The sequence below is a fragment of the Solenopsis invicta genome, chromosome 9, assembly GCF_016802725.1.
Source record: "Solenopsis invicta isolate M01_SB chromosome 9, UNIL_Sinv_3.0, whole genome shotgun sequence".
Classification (NCBI taxonomy): domain Eukaryota; kingdom Metazoa; phylum Arthropoda; class Insecta; order Hymenoptera; family Formicidae; genus Solenopsis; species Solenopsis invicta.
The window spans coordinates 6,199,518-6,219,866 of NC_052672.1; the positions used below are offsets into that span (position 1 = coordinate 6,199,518).

The 20,349-nt window shown below is 35.1% G+C and overlaps 1 protein-coding gene across 7 annotated transcripts in view; it reads right to left on the reverse strand.

Annotated features, from left to right (window-relative positions):
• The window catches only part of LOC105199174 (5-hydroxytryptamine receptor 2A), a 251,336-nt gene that overhangs the window by 76,028 nt on the left and 154,959 nt on the right, over positions 1 to 20,349 (reverse strand). For all 7 annotated transcript variants that reach the window (XM_039453385.1, XM_026138037.2, XM_026138034.2 and 4 more), the window contains exon 3: positions 5,405 to 5,518. The gene's annotated coding sequence lies outside the window, so the exon portion shown is untranslated. The remainder of the gene's footprint in view (positions 1 to 5,404; positions 5,519 to 20,349) is intronic.

A 20,349-nucleotide genomic window follows, 5' to 3' on the forward strand; every position in this document is an offset into this window, starting at 1 on the left:
CCTGATACGAACTTTTCGTCGAAATATAATATTTCGGGTCTCGTAAAAGCTGCGGTTTGAAGGGTTTTGAAATAGCCTACGCGCAACGAACGCTTTTAGTTCGGAGAGTCCGACGTCTTTACGGTTTATAACGTTGATTTGTATTCCGTGCTTTTCTCTCCGCTCACAAGAAATTGTGAAATAAATTCGATCTCGTAAATATACACCAAAGATTACTTAGGTAATTTGAACTTGTTAAGTGTACTTAAAATGTGTGCTCACCCTGCAGAAATATTTAATGTACTTTTTACGTGTTATAAAGAAAAGATGTTTATACGAATTTCAATTCTACGAGTTCACCACTTCGCGATTCAGTGCCTTAATATTTCCGTAACAAATGTAAATTTATGTACTAGTTGATCGCAAACGAAAGGTCAGGAAATCAAAGGGAAAAATATATATTCCGTTTGCATTTGCCTTTACGGAGCTCTCGAGAGCGCTCTTGCCTTTCGAATCGTTCGAAATCGGTTCGAGCCGATAGAGAGTAGAAACATGGAGGGCCTCGCGACTCGTTTATGTAATTTCCTGTTAGGAATAGAATGGCCGAGGGGCGAGCGCATTTTCATACAATATTTTCAAAATGGTGATCACGTAATCTTTTTCCAGTGTAGTGTTAAAAATCAATTGAACGAAATTTGGAACGATGGGGAGGGAAAAGGGAAAAAGTTTATTGAAATTTATGCCATTTCGATACCGTGAATGGCCAGAAAGCTTGATTCATTCTCGACGCAACGATGATCCATCCACTCGATTCTTCTTTTTCCCCCATTTTTTTTTTTTGTTTTTTTAAGTACTCCGAGAGTTCCGCAGTGCGATTACAGCGAATTATCGTTACGAATTTCCACGGAGTTATCAGCAGAATTGCAAGCACCATTGTGATGGTGGCCGCGCGTATCGGATTACACCATTTAGCGCAACCGAAGAACTCGGGATTAGATTAGTTAATTCGCTAATCGGCAACAAACGCGATTGTGGATTTTGCGTGTGGTACAACTGGATGAATAGTTACGGCGCAGTTGTGAGCTTCACGCATGAGTGCATCAGTCATTGTCATCGCCAAAATGGGTTTTCCTCCGAGTTTGTGTAATTGCAATTTTCACAAATAAGCAGACACTTGAAGCATTATCATATTATTACAGCACTTTAATTGCATTAAAGACGTCGGGCAATAAATTTAATGCTAACAGCCTATTACCAACGTCAAATACTTTGAACGTTAGGTTCGAAGCTTGTAGTCTCCCCGTCTTCGTGACATTTTCTATTCTATAAAAATGATAATTAAAAAAGTGATAATTAGAATTTAGCGGATACTAAATTAGCTCTTTTTACGCTGCGAGACTTTCCTTTAAGAGCTTAAAGTGACGCAGGTCGGGAAGAACGGCAGTCTAAAACCGAATGGCGTTGCGCGGCTCCTTTTTTTGCACGGGCGGACGAGGCGCGCCATGCGGTTGACGAAAAATGGGATGCGAAAATGTTGGCTCGTAAAACTTTCAACCGCAGCGGCCGCGGGGTCTCCCGGCAAAGAAGCGAAGCCGCCAGCCGGAGCGCCGAACCTGGTTTTCGCGCTGACTAATTGCTACGTTATAATTACACGAGGGGCTAATGCGCGATTACCGTGGACCCATGGCACACATTCGGTATAAGCCGAATACCTACCTCTCTCTCTCTCTCTCTCTCTCTCTCTCTCTCTTTCTCTGTCAGTCAACATTAGCCTAATGCAACTGTAACTATCCACGTGGCCGTTGCAACGCGAAGAATTAAACGGTACCAAAGCATGACCATAAATCTAATTACACAGGCAGTATCGCGGCATACCACTTGTAACGATGCGCGCAAATGTGGTATAACATCGCACCAAGAGTAGTGCCAGCTAAGGCAAACACGCCTGCGCGACGTTAAGTTCTCACGTGTAATTAATTAAACGCGAGATGACAGACACTTCGCCGTCAGCGCGTATACAGTATACAGTAATAGCTCCTTTAGCCGGTAGCACGTACAGCACACCGGGAGAACTTTGGAACAATATACATAGCTCCCCATATCAGAAAACGTAATAGAGGTGTTGCGATGACGCTTGTTGCTTGTTAGCGGTGCGCGAGAGTAGCGTAATCATGCACTTAGCGAGATTAATGCGATATTATGAGAGATTCTCGGCGAAAAGATGAAGCTTCAGCTAACTATGTCGACCGCGGGTGGCGGTGGGAAATTTTTTAAAACCCGTTTCGCGCGTTCCGTCGGAAACGCCGGGCCCGGCTAAATTCCTAATGACGATGCTGATTTTCTGCAGTTAATAAACACGGTGAACACGGTGCTTCGTCTCGTTATCAGCAGAACGCGTGTAAAAATAAAAGCGGCATTCGCCTATATTTGATATGAGGCTATGCCGTTACCTTCACTGTCTATTTAACACTCTCACTCCCGTGTGCATATTTAACTTCAAGGAAATCAGTTTACATGCCGCCGTAACATCCCATCTCTCTATACGGCCTTCAGAAAATCGCTGTACGCAACGTTGTGCCGTTACACTTAATTACCGTACTATCCTCGGTAGTACGATAGCAATGCAAAAAAAGGGATTTCGATATTGATCCCGTCGGGTGACGCGCGTTTGCTTACCCTCGGTTCGACGTCATCGAATGCACGAGCGCTGCGGGGAAATTTTAATAAAATCGGGCACACTCGAGCGGATCGAATGACGTAATGCCAGTATTACGAGACAGATTATCTTTTTATCGGTGATGCAGAACTTATATTCATGCATGTATCCAGGTTAATGTCCCAGCTGTTGTTTGCTGTCGATACACGCATTGCGCTTCGAAAACTTCGGATTCACGTGCGCACGATGTACAGGCAGCCTCTAATGCTGCTATACGACTCGCGAATCTTTAAACTTACGATCGGCATGCGCAGTCGCGATTTCTCATTTCTTAATCACTCGGTGAAGTTAATTCGTGTTTTTAAGCTAAATTAATTTTACATAATACCAAATATCGTATCTAGAATTATAGTTTAAGAAAAAAGAATTTTTAAATCAAAGTAAATAAACGATCTAAATACGAGCAAATTAAAGGATGAAACATAAATTTATTAACTCATAATTTGATGAACAATTAAGGACAATCTTTTAATTACACAAATTACATGATTTAGACTCTACTAATCTCAACATAATTTCTTATAAGTCATGAAAAAATTCATTTATCCAAACTCTTCCACGATTGTTAGATAAAAAAATTTTGTAATGTTTTAAAGTAAAGTTTACAATCATTTTTAGTAACAAGATGATTATTATCCGATGCCGATAATAATGTTTTATTTATACAAAATAATACCGTTACTATATCAGTTTAAAAGTTGTATCGAATCAATCCTATAAAGTCTCATCTTATAATTAAGAATACTTGCTAATAATTTATCTTTTAAAAGAATTCCCTTTGAAGTTAAGATCCTCTTTTGGTTTCTATTTTAGAAGAAACTGCTATAAAAATAAGAAAATTCTGAAATTTGAGACTACAATTTGTTTCGGTGTATATGCATATAGTAGCAATTTGGCGCACTTGACGCTACATGGTTATTCGCTTTATGATCAATTCAATCTGTATATATACTTACAACAGTATCCACCCCGATAGGCGCATTGTGTGAATATTGCATCACAAATTGACGAAAATTTGAAATTATGATTTGAGCTACAATGATAGTTTATAACGCAGCAGTTTTGTCGAAGTAACGTTTTTAAATAATATTTGTCAAATATTGTATCAGATAAATTTAAATTTGAGATATAAATATTTCACAATTATTTAAAAAACCGTTTGATCCTTTATTCAATGTTACCGTGCTGAATGAGTAACATTTCACATTGCAATACTTCTACATTATAATTTAGGAATAATTGTTCATTTTTGTAAGCATGTATATGAATTAATTATACAAATATTTTCCAAATATTTTACACATAACACAATTACAAATATTTTCTTAATTATTGAATAATTTCTTTCCAAATTTAATTTTGTAAATATATTAATAAGATGATTCACCATCATTATAGTTTTGCCGATATAATATTTCGAAGTTAATTGAGCAATTATCAATATTTTATGAAAAAAATACTTCCAAATTTATTTTTGTAAATGTACTTGCATAATTGCTACATTATAATTTTTATGCAAAATTGCGTCATATAGTTTAATAAATATTCTATCGGGGTAAAATACCTGTATATAAATTCAGGATGTTAATGCCATGCGTACCTATAATTATGTACTTTGCGTACTTATCGTGTAGTACCAGGCGGGAGTGTATCACGAGAACGACATTTTTCCTGGTGTCACGTCATTCGTCGTCGTCGTCGTCCTCCTCGCGAGTATCGCGGAACGTACGATACCTCGAAAAGCGGTCTCTAAAAGCCCGTCGTTAACGGTAAAAGCATCGATAATGTACGGCGTGATGTAGGAAAATACTCACGTTGCCGATGGGTAATCTAATATTACTTTACGAAGCTCGCATACGGGGTCACTCCTCATTCGTGGGTTAACGCGAAATATTTTGCTGCTCCCGCTGCAATTGCACCAACCCAGCTCTTTATTGACTTCTGCAGTTTAGCCACGGCGCGCTGCACTTTTAACGAGTCGCAGCGCGTTACATACGTGCTCATTGCACCGACTTTGCCCTCGACTGCAATCCCGCGATTCGTTTGTTGTAACTAACGTTTCGTTTTGCTTTTGCACATGGTGTGTACACTAGCCCGTGAATTGTAAAGTCCGGAGGGATCGTGGAATGTTGAGTTGTTGCGAGGATTTTTATTTTCTCACGTACATCTCTCCTGGAGTATTCAAAATGCAAAAGTCGGAGTATTGAATTTTAGGATTTTGGGAAATATAAAGACGAAAGATATCCGAGGAACGAATGATTTGAACAGAATTTCCAGGTTCAAAAAATGCCAACTTGAAAAAATAAAATCGCAATACGGAAATAAAAATATACTTTATGTGATATAATATATCAGATTTCGAAAACAAAAATATAAAGTTCTATCGCGATTTTATCGTTGGTGACTAAACTTTACTACGTGGGCAATTGGACATTTGATATTTCGTAGTTGGACGTAGATATCGTTGAAAATATTTTATGTCTCGTGTTTCTTTGCCCATCGTTGAAATATATATGCAAACTTGTTTGCCAGCCAGAGCGACGAAACAATAATTCAATCAATTTATTCAATGAAAATAAAAATTTACACGTTGTCACGCGTACAATCTCGCACCGTCGAGTGAAACGCGATGTGGGTTATACGAAGCATACAATTTGGTTAGAGGATTATTAGGGGTTCGCGCTACGTTCAACAAGTGTTTCAACTAACCTGAGCTTAGAAATGGCCCACAGGGATCCAATCTATGCACTGTTTATATGTTGATGACCAGCGCAGCCCTGGATTTATGAAGTGATTTCGTTCCTTGATTGCCACGGTAATTCGCTGAAATGGAAAAAAGAAGTTCTCACAATATAATTTTACAGTATCTCACAGTTGTATATTCGCTTGGTTCTGCGCTTTGTAAACAATTCTAATTGTATTATATAATTAATTAGAGGAAAGTCACTAATACATGGAATACCACTTTGCTTTTGAATGACGTTTCTTAAACAAGAATTAAACATAAAATTTTCGAAACTTGAATACAATCTAGAAAGTGTCTTCTATTAGATGGGACAGCAGTTTATATAATACTATTTCGTATTTTGTGTTAATTAACGTTTCCGCATCGTAACCCAAAAAGAACGTTTAAGAAATTGGCACAGTAGGCAGTAATGACAGAATTCTAGCATACCTTCGTACGGAAGAAATCAAGAAATTAACTAGAAAATAAATTGATAAACTAACAAGGGAATATTCCAAAGTGTAAAATTCTAATTTTGATGCAACTTTGCACACGTATAGATTACATAAATAAATAAATTTAGAAAATATCAGTTGCTGCACAATAACAATTTTAAGGGGTAGAATCATCCCTCTTGTGTAAAACGATTTTCAATGTTTTCGTTATATCTAAAAAACCTATTTAAGATATCAAAAAATGTTTTATACAAAAGTTTTACAATAAAATTATTTTTATTCATTCTTGTTAATAATAGTTTACAAAAATGACTTTTGAAAACAATTTTTTAAATAATTATTTTTAAAAAATATTATAGAGGGAAATGAATGGAGATAATTTTATTGTAAAACTTTCGTATAAAACACTTTTTGATATCTTAAATAGTTTTTGAGACAACACAAAAAAGCTGAAAATCACGAATGGAGTAATTTTACCTCTTAAAACTATTTTTAAACAGCAACTGATATTTTCTAAATGCATCTATTTATATAACCTAATGTATATACAAAGTTTCATTAAAATCAGAATTTTAAACTTTGGTACGTTCCCTTGTAACTATTAAAAAATGTATTTATGTATTAAACAAAGTTTAAAAAAAATAAAAAGCTGCATTCAACTCCACTTTCTCCCACTTTACACGTTTTTCTGATACCTTACTATTTTTTTAAGTAAACCTGTCGCGTCATATTTTTCTTACCTTGGAGAATTAAAAAAAATGTAAAAGAATTCATGAAACATCTGTCAACAATGTGTATTGTAGTTGAAGATTTCATAATTTTCACTGTTTATTCTCACGGAAAAGTGTACCGGTTTATGCTGCACAGCAATTTTATGTTTCAAATCGTATTACAAAGAAAATATGAAAGAGAAAAATATAAACGGAACAGTTTTAGAAAACTGCAACCGTGTAAAGTAATCTAATATTATTAATAATGTACTCATTACTTTTTAAAGTGTACAATTTGCTAAAAAGGATAGCAAATTTTATCGTCGCTTTTCAAAAATTCGTTTTTATCAGATTTTAGAAAAAAATTAAATATATGTTTTTATTTCTTTAATTATCTAAACAGGTCATGTTTTTATCAGTAATAATACAGTGCAATGTGTATAATTTTTGAAAAAAAAGACATGCCACTTTAGGAAGTTTATTGGCGACTTTCTTCTAATATTAATATGGTATATGTACATGTACATTTTATATAAAAAAATTCCGAAGCTCCCTAAACCTTTTGATCACGTTGTAACAATGCTAACCCTTAAATTAATTAATTTTCCAATTAACCTTAAGATATTAAATTTCCGTGTCTAACAATGACGCAAAACTAAATTATTCGATGAATAAAACCCTCTTCGGTTTAAATTTACTTGAAAAATTGCAATCTATTACGCGGAAAATCGATCTTTCCCAAACCGTTTAGGGCACAATAGACTAATATTCAAAGTTCCCAAACTACTCTAACAATAATTGCATAATAGTTTCTGTTCCAATTACCCCAAGCAAGTAAAGCGAACGTACGATGATCGTCGGGATCGAATTTGCAAGCGCCAAACTAGCCTGAAATAGGAGATCTTACAGTAGATCCATCCAGAATCTAGATCCCGTTCAAATTACTGAGGCGTATTGGACCGTTCGTGGAATCGAGCGTATTGGATTTTCGGATGAAACCATGCAATCCGACGGGCGTGAAAGTCAGCGTAGCGCTGTCTCCGCTAAGGCGTACCCTACGTTCGCTTGCCCCTCACAGTCGAGCACTCGATAGCCGCCCGCGTTCACTCCGGACTCGGGCCGGCGCGGGCGCGGTGCGATCGTTACCGTTGCGCTCACACTTCTCGGGCTTCATCGAATTTTCGCACGTCGCCCAATATCGCGCGATGTCCGGCGATCCTTCTTTCCGTCAATTCATGTCTGTAATTGATAACGTAACGTACGCGGCCGACTGCTGACTTTTACACGCGGTTGCTTTTACGTCCGGGTCCCCGGGTGAAGGGGAAAAAAATGCGAAGAATGCGGACGCGCGTGCGACCTATTAAATTTTATATTCCACTAAGTGCGAATTTCGCGCGGCGGCTGATGCGGAAAAAAGATGCGTTCGTTCGTTGAAATTGCGTGCGCTGGGACTGCCTCCCTCTCTCTCTCTCTCTCTCTCTTTCTCTCAAACGCGACGAAAATGTGAATGGCGCGACGGATAAGGCGACGCGCGCGTTTAATGAAAAGCTGTGCGCGACAGAGGCACAAAGCTCCTGCACTTCCAGCTCACCCAGCTCTCGAACTTTTGCCAACGTTGCGGATGGCAGACACACGTGGAGTCTGTGGCGATGCCCGGAATTTTTCGACGACCTATATATGCGGCGAACTTTACGCGCTCAACTTTTTCGGAACGTTTCGACCGACCGATATGGTGTGGTTCGTTCTATTTTTGCGCAGCAAGCTTTATGTCGCTGTAACGCACGCACGATAAAAAAAAAAGGGAGACCGTATTGGTTTTTGTATATTAAAACACACGCAATGTCGGTTCCATATAAATAAAATTGCGCAAAAGTAAATTTGACAAAATGAACTACTGCTGTTGCGTGGCATTCTGGCTGAATAAGAATGAACTTAAATCTCCTAAATCAAAAAGTAACAGTTAAATGCGAGACAGTGGTTATAAGACTTTCAGCATTTCATTCCAGGTTTCAGATAATTTATTAGTATTTTAATTAATTAATTAGTAAATTTATCTGAAATAACTGCTATATTTTTAGACATCGTTTATTACATTTCATCGCAATTAAACTCAATTATCGATTTTCGATTCTTAAACCCACGATTGTATCTAACGGAGCTATATTTGAATACGTTATGAGAAAGTATTAATTATAATTAATGCAAAAAGTGCAGAGTATTTAAGAACTTAATGCTCGAATAACTGTACAAAAATAAATGTAACAAACAATTCGCGGAAGGTACAAATTTGAATTTTAAAATAGGTAATTTATCCCGGCGATGATAATGGAAATTACAGTAGAAAAGATTTCAGTAGAAAAGGATGGTTATAGTCAGACGTCAGAAGTTAGCATGAGTGGTGTTTCTTATATCCACAATTTTCCCGACAGTGGTATGATTTATAGTCGACGTGAGTTGCTGCAAGTTACACTTACAGCCTACAAAACACAAGATGTTCGCTCAATGCTCCTGAAATTCATTATAAATACATATGCAAGAGCATTATCAAGAGTAGGGCGGCATTGCGCTACATTGCACATGTACACTTCATTATACGCGACCGTTCCGTTGTAATGCCGCTTCAACTAGTAGATGTACTTCCTAGAATCGGAACATCGCTGTCTTGGGATAACTATTCCTACCTAACTAAGAACGGGTATTCCGTGCAAAGCTTAAAATTGAACCCATGTTGTTTCTTACGCCCGGAAGCTGCGGCTTTACAGGATTATGTATATACTAGTTCCTGCATACGTGTTTCACATAACATAGTTTCTAACATTTTTGCAATATTTATAATCACTTATATTGGCTTATTAGATACATATTGTAAATATTATGTTATTATTATATAATCCTTTTTCTAAAGTCACCAATAACGGCACATTATTTTGTTTTTGAGTAATATTTCCTAAACAAAAGTGTCGAAAATAAAATTTTAAAAACATAAATACAAATTAGAAAGTATCTTGTATCAGATGGTATAGCAATTTTTATAATAATGTTTGCACACAGCAAAAAATTAGTATTAAGTCAACAATTCATTGTTTCATATGTAAGCAAGAATATAAAATCTTCTTGAAAGAATTTATGTCTGTTTAAGAATTTATAATTTTCTTAAACAGACATAATTTGCTAATATGAAAAAAACTTTGTTTTGTAATAATAATGTTTTTGTAACGTAATCCGAAAAGAGAGTCTGGGAAATTGGGCTCTAATCTGGCATGGTTAATATAATTTTTGGCGATTTATACATCTTGCTTTGATTATATTATTCTGCTAAAACAATTTATTTTTTTATAGCATGCGAGTTTTCTTTTCGTCAATCCCAACACTGTACGAAATTGAAGAGATTTTCACAGGTTTTCAGATTTATGATCTGTTCTCATTGAGAAGTGTACCGGTTTACGCTGCACAGCAATTTTATGCTTCAAATCGCATTATAAAAAAAAATATGAAAAGGAAAAATATAAACAAAACAGTTTTAGAAAGCTACAAACATTTAAAGTAATTTAATTTTGTAATTTAATTTCAGTAATGTAACTTACTATTGTTTAAACTATGCAATTTGCAAGAGAAAATACGTTTTACTTTAACATATTTTATTTTCGCTTTTCCAAGAATTTATTTTTGACAGATTTTTAGAAAGAAAGAAAAATATGGTTTTTATTTCTTTAATTATCTAAGCAGATTATTATATTTTCTCAGTATTAATACTGTGCAACGTTTATTTTCCGAGAAATAAAGGGGTGCCGCTTTAAGACGTCTAAGCCGGATTAGTGACTTTCCTTTAATAATTAATATAAATATATATTCCCTTTCTTGAAAAGGGAATTAATAATTCGGTTCAGTACGGCAGCGTTTAGTATAATTCTATATAATGACATATTTAAAAAAACGCATATAACGGATCGTAATTTGCTCTTTGCATTAAAATTCTAAGAGAGACGCAAAGCTTAACCATTTTGACAAGCGGCAATAAGAGACTTACAACGAGCTCAGTAATAAGATACTTTGCTGTAAGGAGCATCGACTCAGTTTAAGCAATGCTACAACGGTTTGTGAATGTTGAAGGGAGTATTTATAATCGTGCAGTGGTTATATATCTATGCTTGGGAATCCAGCAGAAAGAAGGGATTATGGAAAGAAACCGTCGGTTTTGTTAAAGTGGAGCTGGCATGACCCAATTCTGAAAAAGGGAGAAGCTTACAACCTTTGCAAATCACTTTACATTCCCCGACGACATTGTGTGTCATTATAGTATTTTATTATTGCCACAATGAAACGCCAGAATTGGCTTTGAGAAGGATTTTTAAATCTACGGATAAAGCGCAAAATCGTGGAATCTTTCTCCCTGCGGTATCCGCGGTATATGGAAAATTGAATTCACCGTGCCATGTTTTATATATTTAAGTTCTCTTTAAGTTCTCACGAGCGAGTTATTTTGATAATTAGTAATGAAAAATAATTAGCGCCCCGACGTTCTTTCAGGAATTATGGGAGAGCAGCTGTTTCCCCATTCTTTAATCAAATAATTCACACGGGCACCTTGGCTGTTCTCCGGTTGCCTCTCAGGTAACACGTTGTAGTTCCCTGTGAGCTACTATAGAAATTCCTTTCGCATACCGTCTTCGTCATAAATTAGAGATCCACAATATCCGCTGGCAAAGCCACTTAAATCCGAAGAGGCTCTTCGACAGGGCCTTCAGAATAACGCGGGGGATATCCTTAGAAGGATTCCATGCGGTGATCCGAAATGAGCGCCAATAGTATGTAGTAATACGCCATTGCGCGATTTTTAGTCGTTCGCGTTTCAGATCCAAGATTAATCGAACGTCTACAAATATCATATTTTATCGTCATCTTGGAAACTTCGCGTATTCTTTGATAACTATTTCTCATCCCTTTCTTTCAATCAGTAACAAATCGATTTCATCAAAGATGGTTAATTTGTATTTAATGCTTTCCTTTTTCTTTTTATTAAAAAGAGATGGAAAATCAAATTATATAATATTTAAAAGTTAATTTACTCGCGTTTCTCATTTTAAATTCCAATTGTGGAAGGGTACAAAGAAAATCAGTGAATCCGTTAGCAAGAATCGTTCCTTTGCTTCCTTTTTATCCTCGTGGAAAAAAAAAATTAGTTAAACTACTTTTAACCAATGTAAGTAAAAGGTTATATGCTGAGCAAATTTATTCACAATGGATTGAAATGTGCCAGCATGCCTCAATTGTGTTTCATAATTGCCGGTAATTCGAATTATACTGTAGTACAAGTTAAAGCATTGAAACGAGTTGGAGAAATAATCGCAAACCTTCTTTTCAAATCGACTTTCATCGAGTTTCCCTTTAATTGTTCAATTAATTATGAAATCATTTTAATTGCCAGAATATTAACGTCAAGAAAGGTTATCATAAGAGCTCTCGAACGAAAGTAAACGCAAACTCGCACAAGTTCATAGCGTTACTACTAATTACGATACTTCATTTAATTAAAACCGCGTATTAACTAGTAGTTTGCTTGCGGCGGCGTATAACGTACTACCTCGCTATTGTTTTGCGTTGAGGTTTTTGGCTCGTTAAGTACATCTGTTAATACTCTTATCTCTTTCTCTCTCACTCTCACTCTCACTCTCCCTCTCTCTCTTTCTCTCGTTCGCTCGCTCGCTCGCTATCTCTCTTTCTAGCCTCTATTTCTTCCCTAGAGATGTAACAAATGGCCAGAGTAATGAGTTTGAGTGAATTAAGACTGAAAATCAGAATTTCTACACACCTTTGATTCTTTGGTCTTTTCGCGGAAGTCGCAAGAAGGAATTAATCGTGCGGAGACAGCGGGAGTATAAGGTAACAAAACCGAATAATGCCCACTTTTATTTTATTTTCTAAAATTCTATTTATTAGGATATTGAATGAAAAACTAAGCAAAAATAAAATCTTTATTAATCACACAAATAAAGTTATTTTTAATTTCATATTTAACTAATCTTTTAATCTTTGGGAATTTCTAGCAATTTGGGTGAAATTTTAGTTGAGTATTGGAAATTGTTATAAGGGTATAACTCTGGTATAAACCTCACACATAACAAGTAAATAACAATGGCCACATAAGTAAACTTTATTTAACGAGTGCATTATTTTTATAAAGAATATTTATTTAAAAAGACTGATATATAAATAAATGAGTATATATAGTGGAGGTCATAAAAATAAAGCCAATAGTAAAGGGAAACTATCATTAATAACAATACTAAAGTTTAAATGTGTGCTAAATTTATTTTCTCTTATTATTTATTCCAAACACAAGAGATAAAAACAAATTTTATTGCTAACTTATAATAAAATAAAAGAAACAATAAACTATAATATAAAGGCATCAATATTTATAAAGGTGGCTCTATTTTTATCACCATCACTATATACATGTTATTCTCTTTAGGAAGTTAATAAAAAATTGAATAATAGTATAATATAAATAATATTATAATAAAACATAAAATAATACTTAAAATTTGTAGCAAATTTTTATAAAAATTCTCTCATATACTGTTTTCTATGTTACACTTTTTAAGTTTACACTCGATGTGTAAAACGCGTTTTTAAGTGGTAAATTAAGCAATGAGCCTTATTTAATGCTGCTTCTTATTCGGATCTTATTCACGAGAAAACCGTCGTTCGGTAGAGAGTTGACCACCACTTCTCTCCACTTTCTACAATCGTGACGTACTGCGGAAACTCGTAGGTAGATTCCGCTACGTGATAACCGACTAGTTGCGGGTTCCTTCCTCCGGACGAGCAATCCAGCTGCGAGCGAAGCGATTTCGACGAAAGCTTTTTCCTCGGTCTCCTTCATTGACTACGTGGTCGCCAGGTTCTCGCACTGACGTCAATTGGAGGCACTTGTTTATCCCAGACACTTTGGAACTTCCACTTCCGAACAAAGACCGACCAACTGCCCGATTATTAAATGTCCTCTGAAATTCAATGATCTCGTGTCGAGCGCTCGCATTCTGTAGTATTAGTTCGTGTCGTATTAACCGGCCAGTTGAGGTCGGATCCTGTATATATTTTCAGTTCTCCTTTGAACATCAAGAAGTGCAGCCGGGCTATGAAAGTGCTGCTGCCGGCCGAGTCGTCCTCATTTACGAGTAAATGCGCGCTTACGTTTTACAGACGGCGTTTTATTCCACGAAAATATTTCCCTCGTCAGACAGAAAGCCCTTTGCGTATTGAGCGTGTAATATCGCATTATGACAAAGTTGAGTTTTGTTCAATTGATGCCGGAATCGGTCCTAACTGTACCTAAGACTGTACCTAATTAATATAATTTACTGTTTTGTATTAATTAATTAAATTCTGCTTTATTTCAAACTGCAGTGTTTCTGGGAAATTTTCTTAAGCAGATGTATCAAAGTTTTTCAAAAAGTATTTTCATTCGAACATTATTATTTTTCTTTTCATTGTAATAACGAGTTAAAACTCTCTTCTATAATGAAAAAGAAAGATATAATTTATAGTTATAAAATCTAGTTAAAAGCTCACTTTTTATAATGAATTGTTAAATACCCTTGTTTTTAAATTTATATATTTAAAGATTGATTATAAGGAACATTATCGTCTTTTTTTTCACTGTAATAACAAGTTAAAACTCTCGTTTATAATGAAAAAGAAAGATAATATAATCTATAGTTACACAATTGAGTTAAAAGCTCACTTTTTACAATGAATTTTTAAATATCCCTGTTTTTAAATTTATATATTTAAAGATTGTATTGAGAAGTGCAAGTTTATAGTAAGAATGTATCGAGTAATGAAGTAAAAGTAATTAAAAGTCTCACGCGAGACATTAATTGGAAAAATTACAATTATAACATTTCTTTAACCCAATTACCCAGATATAAATATAAATTTTGAACTATACTCTCTCTGAAGCATTTATCATTCCTACCACGTTTGTCTGTTTCAATTACGTAGCATAGTAGTGTAATAGCATTATATCGATACGTAACATATACATTATTCATTAATATGAAATATTAATCACATTGCGTTTCGTAACATATATTTTGTCTATGTTTATTAATTATCATTTAATTAATTATATCCTGTAATTTAAATTTGCGTAACTGCATTATTTATCACGCTGCAGTTGTTTTGAGAAAAACATTTGCGGAGGGGCAAGTTTGTATCAGTAAACGCGATTTTGTTTTGACGTAATCCGCGCCAAGATGCCGGTTGGTTTACACACTCCTATTCGTATCCATCTTACTTTTGCCTCGGCATTATGAAAAAACTTCGTCGTAATCTTCTGTAAATTTGCCCGACTGGAAGTTTCCGCTTGCATAAAATGCGCTCAGCTTTTCCGAACGATGGAACGTAGCGGTGTGCGTTTTACGTAGATTAAGGTTGAAACTTTGAGGTTGTCAACTTCGTCATAACATTATAATACCACCTGCCAACTCAATTTATCTATAAATCTATAGTTTGTTATACGTTACTTTTTACGCAATAGAAAAAGATCCCGCTATGCGTTATTTTTTGCAAATAATAAAAATAGCATATTGTACGTTCTTTGCAGATGAAAATAAGAAATATTCGATAAACTCGGTCAGATCTAGTCTGAAATGTTCTGTAAAGATTTTTATCGGAAATTGAAAGATTTAATTTAATAAAAAAAAAAGCATATTTCAGCTAGATTAAATTTATAAATAAAAACTGAATTTAATTATGGAAATTCTATATGCATTGGAAAATACAAATATAAAATATAAATTAATTTTTTTTTTATGTCGAGAAAGAGTGAGAGATTGCTGCAAATTCGTAATGAAATACAAACACAAGTCAATGACAATTTGAATAATTATTGCTTATTTTTCAGTTACAGTCGTAACGAACATTTATATTCTTCACGTTTTCCTGCAATTTCTTACGATTCTGTACGTATTTTAAAAAGGCGTAGCCGTCCTAATTTTATGTGGCGCATATACGTCAGAATTCCGAGCTTTCCACGGTAATCCACGCGAGACATTCACGGAGACGTCGAGGGATAACGTATTTTTCGAGGCTTTCCGTAACTCGGACGCGCATATAAAATCCTCAAATATTAATTTTTAATTATCACGGAAACTTATACCTCCAAAAAATAATTTTGCCTTGCTCCCTAATTCAATCTGAACGTCATTTTTCGTTTATCAGGCGGGTATCTATTTTTAACATTTGCAACTTTTAATAGCTCTGAACACATGAGGGGTTCTCCACCTTTTGGTTTCGTCGATAAATATCTATTTTAGCACGCCATTCTCAAAGTAATCCTCAGCTTATCTGTATAAAGATTAATTTCGGGGCATTACGCCGTACATACTCTTGCTATTATGCAACCGTATTTTTTCCCGTGGCGTCAACTTGGCGGACGAAAACTTTTGAATAAATATACTATGCATGCTAACTAAGCTCTTTCATTCTTTGTCCTGTGTTGCGTAAAAAAAAAAAAAGATTACAGGTCATCCACCGTCCGAGGATTTTTATTAATCTCACTCTGGCGACTCGCGTTACTGCACCCGACGCTAGACCGCAATTTAAAAAAAACCCCACGCCTATATTAAAAAATATTGTACCTTCTTGCGACGAGATGCGACAAGGGGGGAGGGGGAGGAGAAGCATAAGGAAAAGGATTAAGCTCGCTTGTTTATGTATAGCTTGCCATCCTCGTAAATCGAGATCCCATTATCATATAATCCGCTTCTCTATTTTAATCCTTTATTCGCAAAACCACTCGCCGAGATATCGATGATTAACAAATCATCGTTTTACCGTTTCCGGACATCTATAATATTTCCCATAAAAAAAGAAAGAATAATTAATTCAATCCTTTCGCGCTTAACTTTTTTCTAGGAATAATTAGCATCTAATTCACGTCTTACTAGAGGTTCTTACGGTCGCTGATTATAAATCTGTAATCAAAGTTTCAAAATTCAAAATAATCCACCAAAGTTTAGTATTTTTATCCATCACATTAAATTTTGAAAATCCTTGGAGTATGACTTTATTTCAATTCAAGGAAATTTTATATTTTGGTCTACCATATGGGATCCGCCATTTTGAAAATAAACAGTAATTTTTTTTTTAAATAACTCTTACGTTGACCCTCAAAATGAGCCCATAAAGGACTCGCTATCTTAATTTTTGCGAAAGACATATCCATTTTCACTTTTACCTTATTTTGACGAAGTATGCGGATCAAGGGAAAAATTTCTAAGCGTGTTGATTATTTTTGTGAAAAATGAGTCCAGAAAGAAGCTGTAATCTTCATTGTTGCAAAAGATATGATTTGTTAAAGTTACGCAACATGTATATGTATCACCGGGTACGAAAGGATTAAAAGGTTCGCGAGCTATTAGATTAATAGTCCCTCTCCCTGGAAAGAAACTCTCTCGAGCGTGGACTCTTTGATTCCGTGTAGTAATTATAACTTGGCCATTCTTACGCGAATGAGCGGCAGCCCGAAGGTATCTCCGCGGCATTTCCGCGCAGACAGGCGCGCTGACCCGGAAGAGGGACAAACTTGAATTACGTTCGCGCGGAGATCGTGCTGAACTCCTTGCGGGTTCCGCGGATAACGTCCCGGATACTTCATCTCTTCTCTCTCGGATACCGCGGCGCCGCCCGGTGATCCGCTCAGCCGTGATGAGACGTTTTCGGGGCGTAGCGGGCGGGTGCGGGGTCGCGGCGGGGCATGATCCCCGATAAGTGATACGTTATCTCTCCTTAATATTTCCCGGATAAACGTACGTCATAATTCTCGTAGTTCCGCAGCTGCCGTGGGCGAGGGGCGGGGGAGCCCGAAGCCCGCCAGGAAATATCAGTTTAGCTTTATATTCCGATGAAGCGCCGCAACGAGTGAGAGCGCGCGGTCGTATTATAACTCGCGGTTTACGGCGGTCGAATAAGCCGACTCGGGCAGATTTCGCTGCAGCAACGACGGCAACTCTACACGAGCGTGCTCGTGCGCGCGTGAACGTGGCCCCGTATATAGGTTGTACAAGTGCACTCGTACGGATGTGCCTGGCACGGCGAAGAAGCCAGATTTCCCCGCCGCACAGTCGGCGCTTTTTACAAGCCGCGTGCACCTGCTTTAAGTTATACTGCGATAAACCGGAAAAATATGTACGTGTTTCGGAAGATGTATAGGGTGTAAGGGAATAGGAACAACGCGCCCGAGATAGCAGAGAGAATAATTCTAAGCGGGCGGCGTACACGTTAATATTTCACGAAGTTTAACCCTGCAGCGTCGAAAGGCTGTCTTTCTTTAAATTATATAAAAGTCTCGTTAATTTCTGCTTTAGCTGATAAAAAGTAAATCCGCTACTTTTGCTGTTAATAAAATAATCTTGAATGTAATCCTTTTAAAAGAGTATTTTATCTTTTTCTGCTTTTCGATAAAACAAATAAATTAATTAAAGGAAAGAGTTATTTACTTTTGCGTTACATTTTTACATGTGGAAACGCATATTGCGCGTTCACGAAACAGGTAATGCAGAATTAATTAATGTCCGTAATATAATCCTTTGCATTTTTAAATACGAGAGTATTATAATTATTATTTTATTTTTGGAGATTGCTCAGAGAATCAAAAATGCGATTACATCGTAATCCGTTTTTCCGTTTTCTGCGCGGGGATAATATTGTCCGTCCTGGCGTTTGTGCCGGCCGTGGTTGTAAATCACGGGGTGAGACAAGAAAATATGGATCAATAGACCGCGTGCAACATTGTGCGTGTATATACGTACCGCTCGGGAGTCCGGCGCAATATGCTACGATATAATTTCCGCATGGTATCGTATAATAATGTAGATAACATCGCGCATATATATACTCGCACGATATAAAGATGTTGTAAGAAGCGACGCTTTCTTCTTGCACGTAACCGTATACAGCGTTGACATAAATTAACTTCTCAGCTCGAGAACTATTAAATCATTAGAAAACCGGGGAAAAAGTAGTTGAGGAGTGAATGAAAAATAGAGTATTAAATAAAAGAATAACAATGTACCATTAATTCTAGAGTGTCGCGTACATATTGTAATATTATCGTTGTAATATTCGAGATAATTGAAGTTCACGCTATTAAACGTTATTGTTTCATCGAATATAAAATCAGGTTAAGAATGGATAAGTTATGAAAACAGAATAAAACGGACTTATTTGTCATAAGAACAAATATGTATAATTAATCAATATTAGCGCATATTTTTTAATTAAATCAATTATTTAAAATTTTTTATCTGAGTGTGAAATATATCCTCTCCATCTTTTATTTATACTTGCAAAGTGCATTTTAAAAGAATCTGAAAATATTGTTTTATTTGTGCTAGCTTAGATAATATTTAATCTTGGAAGCATATAGAGAGACCAAATTTAAATCTTTTTATTACAAATATTATATAAAAAAGAATAATGTAATTAAAATAATATTTTTTCCCAATTTTATATTTCATAAGTAATGTATCTTTATTTTATTTAAAATGTGTAATTATATTTCTACATTATATAAATATTTTATATCAATCTTTACCACTCATAAAAAAAAATTTAAATAAAAATTTCATGTTATTTAACGTATTAAAAGTTAAAATAAAAGAATATTATACTTATTATAGTTTCATCCCTTTTTTCTGGATTTTCTCTAATTATCTGAGTAAATTTGAAAATTAAATTTATTATAATCTGCTTGATATAAAAATTTATTACGAAGGATTGAACCAAATGAAATGTTATATTAACGAGTTTTATATCTAAAATTTTTAATCACGTTTCCAAAAATTCCAGTATTTTATTGATTTGTGTATAAAATGTTTAATAAATTGATGGCTATCCGAATATCAAGATTAAATATTTGATAAACTATATTATTAATCTGTTCTAGCTCATCTATTTCAAAACAATAGATCTGTATGAAATGCGAAATTTATATATGTATAATATATATATTCTCACTCTTGTAACTTAATCCATATATTTATATACATTTGTATAGTATTACATGTATATTATATCTAATCTAATTTTACATTTGTATAATAGATTTGTGTTTATTAAAAAAAGAACATTGTTGAACAACATAAAGATAATTGTTTTTTTATAGTTCTTTAAACATTAAATAGATTTTATTTATTATTACTTTATTATTATATTATATGTTATTATATTCACAATTTTGAGAAATGTTGCAGAAAAATTTTTTCAAAATTGTAAGTTTCTCCAAATTGTGATGAAGCGATTTAGTAAATGAGATCATGTTTAGTGCCAAAAATGGAAAACATTATCTTCTTTTATTTTATTTCATCTAGTGTGGTTTTTTAATTACGAGAAGTTGAACGTCGTATTCATCTAATAGAGGAAGCTGGGCGCAGGTGAATCACAGGAGATTATGCTTCATATTTTTGAAAGCATTACTGCAACATTGCTGAAGTAATATTGCAAAGAAGTCTTTACAATGTCTCTGCCACATTTTATGCGATATGCAATATTGCAATGTTGCCGTAAGCTTCTGTGTTATATGGATGGTGATTTTGTGTATCACGCGCAATATTCGCGAATAAGCAACGAACTGCAAGATCTTATTGGTCGATCCATAGTCATTTCAAAATACTGGTATCTCGAGACGTAATGTTTTGCAGCAAATATATTTATCATAACATTTTACAAGGTATTCCATACAGTATCGATTGTTGC